General features: G+C 40.9%; 1 long non-coding RNA gene across 1 annotated transcript; it reads right to left on the bottom strand.

Moving 5' to 3' along the window:
• Positions 1–14127: 14127 nt before the first annotated feature.
• On the bottom strand, positions 14128–14516 carry LOC119502018. Its single transcript, XR_005210005.1, has 2 exons — positions 14485–14516; positions 14128–14205 (listed from the first exon to the last, which is right to left on the bottom strand). It is a non-coding gene; the product is annotated as an uncharacterized LOC119502018 (long non-coding RNA).
• Between the last annotated feature and the right edge of the window lie 2101 nt (positions 14517–16617).

The following is a 16617-nucleotide window of genomic DNA, read 5'->3' on the forward strand; positions in this document are numbered from 1 at the left end:
AACAGACACATTTGTTAACAGAGTGATAGTCTGATATGTTTTTGCTTTGAACAACCTGTTTATTTTTAATTGATGTAACAGGCTACATTATGCATGAAATGAGTTGTGCACAAACACAGGGCATTGTGCATCCCTAAGCCCTGCTATCCTTTCGGTTGGCGTCTCACAAATTAAAGCCATATCTGCTCTTTCCTCCCTCAGACGCCTCTGCTGTCAGACTTGTAATTCATTCAGCCTTAATCTTGTATTATTATGCTAATAATAAGCAATCAAAAAACATTTTAACGGTAAATTGAAAATGGAGAGTATTTCAAAAGCAAACAATTCAACAGTGACAGCGAATTTGGCAGTGCTGAGCTGTGGGAAACATTTGGCATGGCTGTTTCATGTTTTCAATACCACTGGGCCACGAGCTTTGAGCAGTTTGCAGTGTTGACAACATTCAGTAATGTGGATCCAAGTAGCTGGTCCTCAGCTTTACCAAGGAGGCTGCAAAGACACTCAAATCAATGCAAGTACAAAGTTCCTGGAAAGCTTTTATTTCATTTATTCACCTGATATTCTGTTTAACCCTGCCCAAATAATCACGGCTGCTGCTTGCCCAGCCCTGTCTCCTAAAAATGACGTTCCCCACCAAAGAATATAGAGGTGAAGAGACAAAACTCTGCTGCTTTTTTGACAAAAAACGCTAGATGGAGATGCAGTAGCGCTGCTGCCATTTTGGACTGAAAACGCCAATGAGCCTGTGGCCATGTATGTACAGTATAGAGAGACACCTGTAAATCAGAGGATCATTTTTTTTTTTAGGTAAATCAACTTCCCAGTACAAACACTTAAATAGCCATCATTTAAATCATTATGTCCTAAAAGTTGTAAAATTAACTAATGAATGCAGAGTTATTTTCCTCGACATAATGAATGGCAATCAGACCCATGGGACTGGAGGAGGACCCTCAAACTCAATATATCTTAGTATATTTTATTCTCTTCATCCTGCTGCATAATATGTAGGAGCATCCTGACTGGGACCTGAGTGAAACCCTTCTATAGGCTACAAATAACACAGGAAAGCACTTTAACTATTAACACTAAACACACCACCTTAACCCGATAATGTTCTAGTTGGAATATTATCGGAGTATTATAAACCTACTATAAAAGATGCATAGCCCAAGTCTAATAATATAGTAATAAAACCACAACTGATTATGACTGAAATGCTTAAAGAAACAATTAATAAATAGGAATAAGATACCGGCCAATACACATGCCAACATGTGAATAAAAGAGTACTGGCACTTATTTTGTTTCCACTTCAAGCACTGTAGAGGCCTATATTTAAAAAAAAAAAAAATAAATAAAAACATTGATATAAGAAAATGCAAAGAGAGAGCATTTCCATTTTTTTTTCTCTTAATGAGGACATTAAAGGGTTCAATTAACTTCTTAATTCAACCTCGAAATCCTCCATCATAGACCCAGTCGCTCTCTCAGTTTGGAGAAATTAGCCCTTGCTTACAGCTCTGCAAATAGAGCCAGAGCTAGTAAGGTCAATGATATTATTAGCAACTCGCTGACATTTGGTTGCCATGACAGGAAACAGCAACAGCTGAATCAACCAAAGAACCAGTTAGCAGATAGTCAACAAGAGAGGACAATGAAACATCACTGAGGCCCAATTGTGGATGAAAATAAGTGGAACACCGGAAGAATCCATTTATAATCTATTAATGATACAGAACATGCGTCTGAACAAAGCCGTCATTGCTCAAATATCAAGCGAGATTTTGTTCATGCATGTTGTGCATGAGAAATAAATGACCTCTGCTGTTACTGCACCACCATCAGGGGGAGCAGCCGTACAAACCTCAGCTGTGAAATTCTGGGTGGAGGTCAGTGAACCAGATACTACATCAACTCATTCTGAGCTGAAAGCACAATCCAGCTGCACTGTGAAGATACTGGTGAAAGCTCTTGCATAACAGTGTAAACATAAAACAGGATATATATATATATTTTTTTTTTAGGGCTGTCAATCGATTCAAATATTTAATTGCAAATTAATTACACATTTTTTATCTGTTCAAAATGTACCTTAAAGGGAGATTTGTCAAGTATTTGATACTCTTATCAACATGGGAGTGGACAAATATGCTGCTTTATGCAAATGTAAGTATGTAGTTATTATTGGAAATCAATTAACAACACAAAACAATGACACATATTGTCCAGAAACCCTCACAGGTACTGCATTTAGCATAACAAATATGCTCAAATCATAACATGGCAAATTCAAGCCCAACAGGCAACAACAGCTGTCAGTGTGTCAGTGTGCTGACTTGACTATGACTTGACCCAAACTGCATGTGATTATCATAAAGTGGGCATGTCTGTAAGGGGGAGACTCGTGGGTACCCATAGAACCCATTTTCATTCACATATCTTGAGGTCAAAGGTCAAGGGACCCCTTTGAAAATGGCCATGCCAGTTTTTCCTCGCCAAAATTTTGCACGTGTTGAGTATTATTTAACTTCCTTCCCGGCATGTTAGCATGACATGGTTGGTACCAATGGACTCCTTAGGTTTTGTAGTTTCACCTGATATCTATAGCTTCACTCTAGCATACAAGAGCCTCTGTAAAGTCAGTCAGGAGTCAGAGGGTTAAATCGCGCTTTTGTAAAGTTATGGTTACAGATTATATTACTCAGACTTTTTTTTCAGATTGTCTATAGATATCACGATAATATCATTATCGTGAATTATTTTGGTCATGATAATCATACAGTGTAAATCTGATATCATGACACCCCTATGTTGAACATAGCAGACAATCTCTCCTGTCTGTCTCTCACCCACTCGGTCATATACTGTACATAGAAAAACTTTCCCTCTCCATTCCTGTAACTTTCCCCTTTTTTATGTCTCACATTCTGACCATCCTAAAAGACAAATTAGACTTAGCCCACATCTCTGACTCAGTCTCCTTCCCTCCGAGTCTCCCCACCTCTCTCTTTTTTCACAGCTCATCAAACCCAATCACTCTGGCGGCTTCCAGTTTTGTTAAAGAATTACAGAGTTGTGGGGCTGTAAAAACCTCTCCCCCAGATGTTCAGTTCACATGACTAGAGAAAGACAGTGGTGCTAGTGGGGGTGATTGAGAGGGCGGCGCAGACTGGTACCAACTAATTAAAGAAACTGCCAGGATCCAATGTTTTCTCTTTTTTTTTGTTTTTTCTTTCCCGGCTGGCTGAGGCAAAGCCATGTGACCCGTAAAGAGAATGAGGGAAGTGACCCGCGAAAGACCACAGGAAATAGAGTCTGTGAGGACGGAGAAAGAATGAGGGAGCGAGATAGACGGAGATGACAGAAACAGAAGTGGAGAGAGATAGGAAAGGTGAGCGGGTGCGAGACAGAGAATGGGAAAGTGAAGGACTGAAGTGAGTGAGAAAGGGAGGGAATTAGCAGGACACAATAGTAATAATGTCAGGTCACGCCCTCGTGGGTGGAGATTTGTAGAGAGGGATGAGAAAATGCACTGAAACAAGTAATGAGTTTGGTCTGGGCTTTATTACACTGGCGGCATGACGTGTTGTTCTGGTGTGGTCAGTGCTACACTCACTGTTTAATGCAACAGTTGGAAACCAACATGCTGACACTGAATACCGCAGCTCATCTATGATGAAGAGAGAAAAAGAACATCCAAACAAAGGAATAAAGGAAGGAAGGGAAATGAATGAAACAAATATATATTTGACATTGAATAGTAAAGCTGTTGTTGTGGTGGTGTATATTGTGGGTGCATACTTCTGCCCAGAGATAGATAACAACCCTTTAGTTGCATTTTATTAGGGCTGGGACGATACGCCTGTCTCCCGATTCGACACTATTACATGGGTGCCGATTCAATATGTATTAAGACTTATTGTGATATTGTTAACCTTTTCAACACTAGACCATTGGAAAAAGTTAAATCACACACTTCTAGAGACTTTTACAATTTTTTCAAAATATCTTAATTGATACGGTAAAAAATGTTTGTTTTTCAGCATGTATGTAGTCAGAGATATCATGAGGTCAAATATATCAGTCATTGTCAGGAATTATTTATTACATTTTTTTTCCAGCAACCCAAAAATCAAATAATAAAGACATTTACCTCACAAGTTAGTGGTATTTTCTTTTTAATTTATAAGGGACATGTAATGTTTTATACTTCTTGTGAATATAATCCAATCAGACTTATTTCCATATATGTATTTTGTACATACAGTTCCCTTTGTTAACACCTTATTTTGAAAACCGAACGTAGTCACACGTGTATACTTCCACTAACTTCACCAAGTCCGTTGCTAGCTCTCCCGTCAGCTCCGTTCTCTTTAGAGATCCATGGTCAGCTCCATCGGGGCCGTTTGAATGCATTTAACATTAATGTCAGTATATGGGTGCTTTACAGTCGTAGCGTCGGGCGATTTGACCACGGAGATGAGAGTGACGACCGGCTTGACCGCACGTTACCGTAATACGATAACGTTAACTGTCCATGACAGAGTTAGCTTGCAGCTTTAGCCATGATGTCTAGCTCTGCTTTTCCTGTCAATGTGTGAAACCCAAAGTGTTTCCATACTTTACTGTATGTGTATTGTTTACCATGTTGGATTTAAAATGTGAGGGTGCAGGTCGTATCCACGTGGACCCCTTCGCCGTTTTCTACTTTCTTGTTTCGGCTCCCTGCGGTTTGTTTTGGTGACGAATATGGAAGAGATATGACATCACATTACTAAGACTACAACAATATAAGGAGACGCAGTTCATCCAGAGGAAAATAAATATATTACACGGCAGCCAAAAACCAACTACATCTGAAATTAGAGTTTGGTTCCCAGGGGATTGGTTTCATCATCGTCAGCATGCAGCGGGGAATTTCCTTCACAAATTAGAGACACGGCAGATTTGCACAGGAATGAAATCACACCATGATCTCCCATCAGTTAGTACAAATGACACACAGGTAATATCAGGCCTGTGCAGATGAGGCCTTATTCAATAAATTAAATCAAATAGAACAGTAATAAAATGTAAAATGTAAATGTCAAATAGAACTTCCTTCTACCTCCGCATTGACTCAAATGAAGCAATTATATCGATTCTGGCATTAAAAAATCTATTTCAAAATTGAAAATTAAAAACTCACGATACAAACAGTAGGTGAATATATTTTTTTTCCCATCCATACTAATTAGCACAAATATTAACAACAGCTGAGGCGGATGGGAAAGGCACTACTATTGCAGGTATACAGTATGGTCATAAAGCAAAGTTTTGGAGAAGTTAAAATGTTGACCTGATCACAATCCATCCCGAGGGGATCATGGACATTCAAAGCCATTTAGAAACACGTATGAACGCAGTGCCAAATGAGGAATATTCCACTGGCTTTTATGAAACTTTGAACTCAATTTACATCAGAAACAGCAAAACAATACATTTTATTACTGTTCTATTTGATTTCATTTATTGAATAAGGCCTCATCTGCACAGGCCTGATATTACCTGTGTGTCATTTGTACTAACTGATGGAAGATCATAGTGTGATTTCATTCCTGTGCAAATCTGCTGTGTCTCTAATTTGTGAAGGAAATTTCCCGCTGCATGCTGACGATGATGAAACCAATCCCCTGGGAACCAAACTCTAATTTCAGATGTAGTTGGTTTTTGGCCGCCGTGTAATATATTTATTTTCCTCTCGATGAACTGCAGCTCCTTATGTGGAGCGCAGGCAGCAGCAAAATCTATGCAGGCTGATTTCGAATAAATATTTTAGTGTAAACTGTAGGTTTTGCTGCTGTTCCTGAAATTGACAAAATGCCTTGTATACTCCTATGTAGCACCGCAGGGATTTTTAAGTCAGGGATTGAGAGGTAACTCTCGAATCAAATGAGGTCCGCACATAATTACTGTCTTGTTTAAGTCTCGGGTTTAATTTGAATGCCATTGCAATAAAAATGTCATTTGTCTTGTGCTTTGCTCCTCTGTGGCTGAACCGAGCTAACCCCATATGACTCTGGAGCATGCCCAGTGCACTAAAAGCACTTTAAATGTCTGTAGAAAGGCTTGTATTTGAGGCTGTATGATAATAAAATGCCACTTATACAGTCTGATTCAACATTACAGCCCTCCTGGCCTAACACTTAGCCTCTAGCCGTGCATCAGCATTCATAATGAGGCACACTATGGCGACCGTTTGCTCGTCACAGCTAAGTGCCAGGGAACGCGCTTGGTCAGTTTTATTTTATTGCCCTTATGCTTTGTCCATCTGACAAATGCACACAGGCACGCAGCAATACATGCACAGATACTCATAAATACACACATTCCTTTTTTATTACACGTGTGAGAGCTTTATACAGACTTAATTTAATTTCTTTAGCTTCAACTTTAAAACCTAACCGATAAATCTCTTGCTCGTAAAACTAGAAATGATGTCCATCCTATCAGGCCCAGGTGATTTTCTTGGTTCTCTGGAACTGTTGGAACATTTGGACCCTAAAATAAAAGGAAATATTGCCTTTTCTCTTTCTCTTCCCTAATCTCCATCTCTCTTTCCTACGCTTCTCTCCATCCGCCCTCCCTCTCCACACATAAACAGATAAATACGGCATAAATTCACACGGCTCTGCGTAAATGAAGAAATGGCCTGCTGCTTCTGCTTGCATTTTAGATCACATTCCCACAGCCACAATAGCTGTAATGGTAGCACTCCCCTGGCAAACAAGAAAACACACATTTTTTAAATAACTGCCAAAAAGCATTAGAGATTCTACATGGTGAAAGCATAATATGACCAGTAAATACCAGCCGGGGGTGCCAAATGTTGGTGATTGAGATGAACAACTAACAGCACGATTGCTGAGGAGATTTCTGCACTGAAACCACAGGGACAAGATGAGGTTGTGTTGTTGTCTGAAGGCTCTACTGCTGTAGCTTTTCTAGCTAATGCTACAACTAGATGTCTTCTACCAGGGCACAAGTTGGACCTGGGGTCGGTTTCACAAAGATATTTTAGACTGGTTTATAGTAGGGATGTCACAAGAACCGATACTTTGGTACCAAGTCGTTGCCAAAGTTCTGAAAACATGACGGTACTCATTTTTCTACAGTACCGCTAGTACCATAGCTACCGTCAGGGCCCAAGAATAATGTCATCCCGTCGGCCTGGGTACGATAGAAAATTTCCCTGATAATGGCACATTGTGTCGACAGTAGGAGAGTAAAGTTAGCTGTTAGCAGCCGATGGGCAGCACAGTCCTGCTCTTGGCTAAATAACGGAGCTAACAGCTAATGTTAACGGAGGTTGCATTGAGTTGCATTATGATGTGTTCAAGCGATAGACTGTGTATAAAGATGGATGACATAACTTCTCCCCAAAAGTGAAGCCAAAACGTGATCGCCCCCTGGTGGCTGGCTGCAGTATAGGTCATAAATCCCGCCCCCTCCATGTAAGCGGATGGGACATGTGCCAAACTAAAAAGTCAAAGTACACGTAGAAAATGTGTTTGGGACGCAGTCTCACTATCAACGCATCCTGGGGACACACCCTATTTACACAACATTTCTAAAATCGTACAGTGTATGCCCAGCTTCAGAGCACTGACCTGTCCTATTGCTCTGTGTGTGAAGGTCAACCAACAGGATGGGGTGATTTCTGTGGCTATGATACACTCTTGTCTTACAGTGAAATTATTAGATTCTGTCTCATTTTGTCTCTTTGTGGCGGAGAGAAGTTTGTATCTTCTCGTTCCCACAAGAGATAGGAAAGGCCAGGTGCATGCAGCTAACAAAGGAGGGTTTAGAAATTAGAAGGGTGTTGGTAGACAAAGGTATTGTTTTGAATGAGCTGAAGCCGTGGGAAAATGCATGGGAGGATGGACCAAGAAACAAAACTTAGTGATACCGTTATGTGTTGAAAAACATCTCAAATATGGTTATGGGAAACAGGCTGGTGAAACAAATAGTTTATGGAACAGAGACAAACAGGTTTGGGGAGGTATTGAATGTACATTGACTGTATAAATGCATGTCTTTTTACTCTGGGGGCAATCTGCTCTATGGACCAGTTCCATTTACTTGTACCGTTTTGATTTTACAGTTAATCTTTATAGCATTGAACTCTACTTGATATGTCTGAATTAGTATTTTAAGAGTAATTTTAAAGTGTGGTAGGTAGCTGAAGGTTTTTCTACCCCAAGCGTCAGTAAAAACCACTCACCTTTTGGTTTCACACGGGACACGGACGCCAATCCAGAGTAAAAGTCCTGTGTTTATTTGTCCCATCCACCTCCCCTTACATCCGCCCTTAGAGGACTTCTCTCTCTTTATACTACATCAGTTGTTCTGAGCATCTAATAATGACGAGGATGGGTTTAAATTGGAGTTACTCGAAAGCCCGGTGCGCCTCAGAGACACTGACGCCTGGGCCAGACTGGGTACGTCAGCAGCGCGTGGCAGCTGCCTCGCTGAACTATTGCGTATCTCACGAGTGTGGCATCCACACTGGCAGCGTCTCTGCTACTGAGCTGCAGCCAGCTCTCTATTTTTACATAGAGTTTGCCTTGCATAATGGCCATTCCATTTCATTATAAATGTAATTTATATTTATTTTAGACGGAAAAGGTTAAGAAGTGTGTGCTCATTTCTAAATAATAGTTATAATCCACAATTAAAACCCGGTACTTTATTTATTCATGGAGCCGTGCAAGTCACTGCATGTTCTACAACAATGTCATGCAAATATTTCAGAATAAAAGCCTTGTGTTAACAAATGAAGGAATTCTGTCCACAGAAAAAATGCTAGAGGGCTTTTATTTTGAAACAGAAGCAGGAAGTGTTGATTTAAAAATAACTTTTTTATATAAGCCATTTAATGGTTTCTACCACACCCTAACATGTATTGTACATTCCTTTCATGTGCATTGCATTTTATTGTCTTTTTATATGGGTGAAACAAAAAACATAAACATAAATCTGTTAACATGGACGCAAAAATAAAAAGCAACAGGTTCTGCGACACACACGCGCTGCTCACACGGGAGGTCAGTCTGGCTGTAAAGCGTGCCTTGTGCATCAGTATCAAGACGTCACGAGCCACTGCCCAAGCGTCGGTATTTGACGCCCTGGGAGTGAGACCAGGCTGCAGATCGGGTCCAACATTTTTGTACCTGTGAAGACCTCCACCTTCAACAATGCTAAAAGGGATTCTTATGAACTTGAAGAGTGCAGCAAATCACAAAAGAACCAAAGAACTATCGCCAGCTGTCAGTTTTGTTCACCAACATCTTATGCAGCCTACAGCTCTCTCTGAACACACTACAGACCACAACGTAGAACTGCTTTCTATCTCGGCTTGCTACATATTCTGTTTGCAGCCCATGACACAACTGCTACAAGTTCTACTGACTCCACATTTGTTTTGGTATTTAAGCATTTTGCTGTCAGTGCAGCTCAACCACAAGACTGCTGTCTATTCTCCGGCTTCTTTTCCTCACAAGTAGCTCTTGTTACACACTTCTCACATCAAATATTATAACATATAATGTTATATATGTCTGGGATATTGGTAATGGGTATTACGGTAATTAATGGCGTATTCAATTCCTTCCAACTGCAATCAAACGTCCTCAGCTACCACTTCTACACACTGCACTCCATAACCAACCTCTCTCTCTCCATTACACACACACACATACACGCACACGCACGCACACACACACACACACACACACACACACACACACACACACACACACCGAGCTGACAATAACATAAGCTGCCAAGGCTATTTGTCAAACTGATTTTTTCACATTTGTCATTTATGCCTCTTTGGCAATTTATCATTCCTGCTGTACTTTACACTTCAGCTGTTCTCAACTATGCCAAGGTTGTTACATTGGAACAATTCTTCATCTGTGAATACTTGTAGCAGTCTGCAGCCATCGTATACAGTACTTACACACATTAACACTCGAGAGAAGCTATTGAGAAGCTCCTCTAGGTTCTAAAATTAAAAAAAAAAACGTCACACATACTGTATTTAAAAAAACTACACAATGCTGAAAATAGGGCTGTCAAAGTTAATGCGATAAGGCGATGATAACGCAATAACAACGATAATAATGCGATAATAACGCGTTAACGCAAATTCATTTTACGCCACTAATTTCTTTAATGCATTAACACATGCAGTTTGGGGCAAGTCATAGTCAAGTCAGCACACTGACACACTGACAGCTGTTGTTGTCTGTTGGGCTGCAGTTTACCATGTTATGATTTGAGCATAATTTTATACCAAATGCAGTACCTGTGAGTGTTTCTGGACAATATTTGTCATTCTTTTGTGTTTTTAATTGGTTTCCAATAATTAATATATACATACATTTGCATAAAGCAAGCATATTTGCCCACTCCCACGTTGAGTATTAAAAGTTTGTGTGTGTGTGTGTTTGTGTGCGTGTGTTTGTGCGTGTGTGTGTGCTGGTGTGTGTGGGATTTGTGCTGCCACTGAACAAACGTGGGTTTCTGGACGTATCTGTGTGTGAAGGTAGGGCTATGTGTGTGTGTGTGTGTGTGTGTATGCGTCTCTCTGAGCATAACAGTGGAACAGAAGAGCTGCCATCTGGCAAAGCCCTCCACCTGCTCACACTGTGGTGGTCCTCCATTGTCTGTATGTGTGAGGTAGGTAGCATCTTGGTGGTCCCCTTAAATCCCTGGATCTGCCTTGGTCTGATTGAGCAGAGGCATGTGTGTGCATGTGTGCGTGCTGACACGCCTGTGTGTGATAAGCAGCAGAAAACTGTATGCAGTGGCTTATTCTGTAAATTAGAGACAGTTCCACCACGGCCTGCACATACAACTGTTGTGTAACTGATTGTTGGAGACTAGTTTTTGCACCCACCCACGTCAGATTGCAATTTAACAAGAGGAAGGTGGTTTTGGTCGACATGTGTTTTTTTGCACTAAGCTCTGCACTCTGCATTCTGCAAACATCCGGTTACATTTGTTTATTTTACTTTACCAGGAAGTCCCATTCAGATCAAAAATATCTTTCACAAGAGAGACCTAGCTGAGGTAGCAGCAGTACAAAATCACAATACATTCAAATACAACATGATGTAGAAGATCAGCTGTTTAACACGGTGGCCTCTCAAGAAAAACAAGCACATGCCTCCATGACCACATTCTTTATGTTGCCATTAAATTCAATAATGGATATAAATAAATGTTTCTAATTTTAGATATTTTTGTAGATTATTCCATGCTCAAGGTGCACAGTATGAAAATGCAGTTTTCCCCACATCTGTCAAAACCTGGTGTACATTAAACAGCAACCACATGATGGAGCATAGCTCGTAACTACCAGACCTAAGACGGAGAAGGGTACAGAGGTTAGCTAGAAGTTTAACTACTTTCTCTTTAGAAATAAAAATATACTAGGGCTGTCAAAGTTAATGCGATAACACGTTAATGCAAATTCGTTTTAATGCCACTTAGTGCCACTGCGCCAGTGAGGAGCAAAAAGGACTGCTTTCATCTGCAATATCCAACGCTCTTACCGTGTTACTAAAATAGTAATGATCATGCACTCGCACAAATGCGACTAGGTAAAAATTTAACTCGCACACTCCCAAAAAAAGGTTGCATATGCGATCATTTTGGTCGCAGTCTAGAGCCCTGCACTATATTCTTTAACGCATTAACCCTATCGACCTCTTGGAGGTTATAGCAGGCTCAGTGTTTAAGCTACAGTGAAGATTCGGAAATTGGTATCAGCCGATACGCAAGTTCAGATATTACAATTGATATCGGGAAGGAAAAAATGGTATCGGACCATCTGTACAAACTACCTTGTCGAAGTGCCATGGAAACTTGTTTGAGGACGAGTCCACAGCAGTACACATCAGTGGCAGCAGACAGTGTGCACGTGTCGCCACAGAGAAACTGCTGCACTGACAGGTGCAGTGACCATGACAAACACCTCACCAGTCAGAGGTGGACTCGCCGCTGAATTGGGACAGGGTCAGTGCTGACAACTCAGCTGATTGATTATACTTCCTCATATATACAATTTGTATGATTTTTTTAAATCTTTTTTGGACCCATGCTAGTTTCACTGAGAGCAATGCTGTTTTTTTGCTTCACTGTCACACAGATTCACACCTGGAAGCTGCCCAGTATACGGTCATGTCTGACCTGTTTGCTCCAGGGCAGTTGGGGGATAAGGGCCTTGCGTGAGGGCACCTCAGTGCACCTGCAACCTTGGAGATCTGCTGAATGCATGCTGAGGTCGAGAAAATACACATTATTTTCAAATTAAGCTAATACTATATCTCTCCCCTAACGCCTCCTGTACTACACAGCTTTTGTTTTATAGGTCAGGAGTGTGTCTTGTAATGGCATGTACTGTTTATTATGTTTTTATGATTGCTATACATTAAGCTTTAGGGTGCTTTCAGTCAGTGAGCGGTTGCCACTGCGGCTGCAGGGTGCATTTGGCTGCCCAGCTTCCTCCGATCTCACCAGCCTGTACACCACAGGAAGTTTTTAAGCGGTAAGACATGATTAATATTGCAAATTTTGCTAACTAGTATCATAAATGCTGTTTATTGTCCCAGTTGGGATGATTAGACTTTGAATACAGTTTCCAGGACAGTTTCTCTTCATTGATCTGCCTGCTGATGAAGAGGTGAATCATTCAAGGGAATCAGATACTTTAAAACCAGCTTGTGTATCGTTTCCCTCACTGTAGTTTCTGTGGTTTCCACTGACACACAGCAAGCCGTGGCTGCAAGTTGAACCATCATAAACTCCACATGCAGTGGCAAGGAGCTGTGCATGTTCACAAGCAGCAGAAAACTATGCGATGCAATGATGTGAGCAACCACTCGCTGTCTGAAAGCACCACCTGGGAAATGAACAAAAAATTAAATGTAAAAAAATGAAAGTAAAAAGGGAGGACAAGCCTCCCATGCTCATCAAGTTTAACAGGTAAAATTAAGGATACTTTGGTACCAAGTCCATGCCAAAATTCTGAAAACGTGATGGGACTTGTTTTTCTACCTTACCTTACGTAGGTACCGTCAGGGCTCGAGACTAACGGCGTCCAAAATGTGTTTGTTGTTTGACACGACCAGGGGACGCACCGTATTTTTCCCCTGATTTTCCTACATTGCAAACAACAAATCTGTGTTGAAATCGGCAGGATGATGCTTACCGGCTGCTAACAGCTAACGTTAACTAGCCCTCGTCCTGATGCTGTCAACTCGGAAGGCGACATTGACTTACATTGTATGTATGTGTTCAGGCTCCATTCAGTGAAAATTAGTATTGGGTGAAGGTAAATTCTGACGTTGTCATGATGTGTTCAAATATAATCTTGTAAAATGTAGTTTTTGGCAAGAAACTTGAATAAATCCAGTTGTTTGAAGGAGATGTTTTCACAGCAATATAAAATAGATAACGGAGAGGGAATTATGACCTGTTTAACTTCCTAACAAAACCAGTATGTAAACAGTAGTAAAGGATTGGATGTTGAAGTACATGGGATTTATTGTTTTACTTTTGTTTTTTACCGTGGTATCGAATTGGTATTGAGAATCATTGAATTCCACTGGTGTTGGTATCGACTACTACATTTCTGGTATTGTGACACCTCTAGGTAAAATATGACCTAATGGATAATTAAAGCAATCAAAACAACTATTTTTCACAAACAGAGAAAACATTTTCACAGGATAGTATTACATGGGACTCATTGGCGGTGAAGGTGAATGTATTTGTTGCTCATTCACCTCCTCCTCTAAGGATGTCACGAGAACCAATACTTATCAGGCACCAAGTCGATGCCAAAATTCTGAAAACCTGAGGGTACTTGTTTTTCTATAGTACCACAGGCACCATAGGTGCCATCAGGGCTCGACACTAACGGCATATTGTCACCCCGAGGACGATCGTCAGACAATCATCAGGAGGAGAATAAAGTTAACTGTTAGCAGCCGGTGGGCAGCACAGTCCTGCTCTTGGCTCAATAACGGAGCTAACAGATAACTGGGATCATTCTTTTATGTGTAAAGCAACATTAAAATAAGAAATCGTACACAAACAACTGGGTAAAAAATCGTCAAAATTAACAGGAATTACAATTCATGTGTAAACCTTTACATGACACAATTAAAATTCCTGTCTATAATGAAAATACTATGTAAACATAAAACTTAATTAGATCAGCCCCATTGTCACCAATACCAAATCCAGCTATTTAAGACAGTAGGCTTTTCTCAAACACTATTTTCTTAACTTTGTAAAACAAAATGTAACAAATAAATACATACATATACATTTACTGAAGTACTTAAATATCAAAACAATAAATCGTGCACCAGCAACTTGGTAAAAACCTTCAAAATTACTAGGAATTACAATTCAAGCGTAAACCTTTTTAATGCAGCAAATAATTGGTCAAACCTTAAACGGGATTTAAAATACTTGTCTACAATATGTATAGTATATAAACATAGACCTGAATTGAATAGATCGGCCCCTTTGTCACCGATACCCAATCCAGCTATTTGAGTCAGTATCGGCCCGATATCTGATCCGGTATTAGTATCGGTGCATCCCTAATGGGATTGCATTGCATTGAGAAAATGTTTGTTTTAGTGCACTTAGCACAGCATTGCATTGCATGCCAAACAAACAACCAAGGCCCAGTTGGTTAAAGAATTCAAACTGCTCCCCATCACTCATTGTGAATATTTCTCAATGCTAAGAGAAAATGTCAGACTGTCAGATAGGCCGGTAATGACTTGTTTGCTTCTTTCATTAACTGTCATTTTAGATTGTCGACAATGATTCCTCTGACACAGAGTGCAGGTCAGATTAATGTGCAACTTGAGCAAACAGCCCAATAAAAGGTCCTTCTGATATCATCACTTTGTGCTGCTTATTCGATACGATTCTCCACCCTAATCTCCAGCCAGCCTACTGCTATAAAAAGGATTTTATTTTATGGCTGAATTGTGGTTATGTGGTTATGGTATAGTTCCTGTGGCGTTGGTGTTATGGTGTCGTAAATGATGCACATCTCAGCCCTGCAGTCGGAGACAAAACCAAGACAAATAAAGGGGAAAGCAAGACAGACGGCATCATAAAGAGAAAAAGGAAAACAAATACAGAGGGCGGGCATGGGGGAGAGATGATAGGGGGGAGAACAAGAGAGAGATGGATGGATAGAGAGAGAGAAAAGAGAGGCAGGGTGATCACAAGAGCAAGACACACAGGAAGAGAGGGGATGTTCAGTAGCCGCTGACCAAATGATTCATGACAAGTTAGCTCAGCGCACAGACCTCTGGGGTCACCCAGGAAGATAATGGGGAGGAGAGGAGGAGGAGGGGAGAGGGGGATGACAAAATGAGACAGAGCAGAACAAAAACAAAGAGAAAGGAGAGTGTGATTGGAAGAGAAAGATGGGGAGATTACCGCAGAGAGGGAGAAGCTGTGAAGTAGTAGTCAATATAAATGTTGGTCAGCTGTTACAGTGTCGGGGTCACTCGAGGAAAAGTAGCAGAACAGGATGACGGCAGGTCGCAGCAACTTGGAACAGTTTGTGTGCATTTGTTAATGAAAACACTGCATTCAGAATATGTTTTTTTTTTGGCTGGACCGCAGAGGGCCAGCCCTACAAACGCAAAAGTCTGTCATTGAGTGACTGCATCGTGCATTCCACGATAGGGTACATCACCGCTTGAACAGCCAGTTGAGTGGAGCAGCACTTCCCAGAGTGTCCTCCCCGGACCTGGTGTACATGTACCGCTGGATTTAACATTATAGACATGACCACTGACTATTTGTGTAACAATTTAAGCACAAATTCACAGACTGACCATACACGGTCCAGACATATACTCGTTTTTACTTGTTCTTGCAGCTCTAGGGATCGATATGTCTCACAGGTGATCCACGACTTTGGTTCAGACTGAAATCTCTCTACAACTACTGGATGGGAGGTCATGAAATTTGGTTCTGATATTCATGTTCCCCAGAGGAAGCTTATGACATTCCATCAGCCTCAGCTGCACTTTGTCTTTAGTGCTAGTTTGCATATGTTAGCATGCTAACACACTAAACTAAAGCTCTTTTTTTCAATACACATGTGCTGGCTTGGCTTGACCATGGATGTATAAAGAGAACTGGATACAGCGTTGGAGATGGGCTCCGGTTCAGAGTTGCTCAGTGGCGCATGAAGCCAAAATGGCTCGACTGCCGAGTGATAAAGTACCTGAATCATCCGGTGATCTTTCGCATCAATTGGGCCCATAGAGCAGGCGCAGTAGCGTTTCCTTTTACTCCGCCTCCCAGCCCGCCGTCCAGCCTCGGTCTGGGTCTCATTCACATGACCAGAGGAAGGAAAATAACTATGGATTCAGCTATTAGTGCATTTTACAACTTTTAGGACCTAATGATTTAAATAAGGGCTATTAGAGTGTTCATACTGGGAAGTTGATTTACCTAAAAACAAATGATTCGCTGATTTACAGACGTCTCTTTCCCAATGTAAGTCTATGGGAA

Source organism: Sebastes umbrosus, chromosome 1 (assembly GCF_015220745.1).
Source record: "Sebastes umbrosus isolate fSebUmb1 chromosome 1, fSebUmb1.pri, whole genome shotgun sequence".
Classification (NCBI taxonomy): Eukaryota; Metazoa; Chordata; class Actinopteri; order Perciformes; family Sebastidae; genus Sebastes; species Sebastes umbrosus.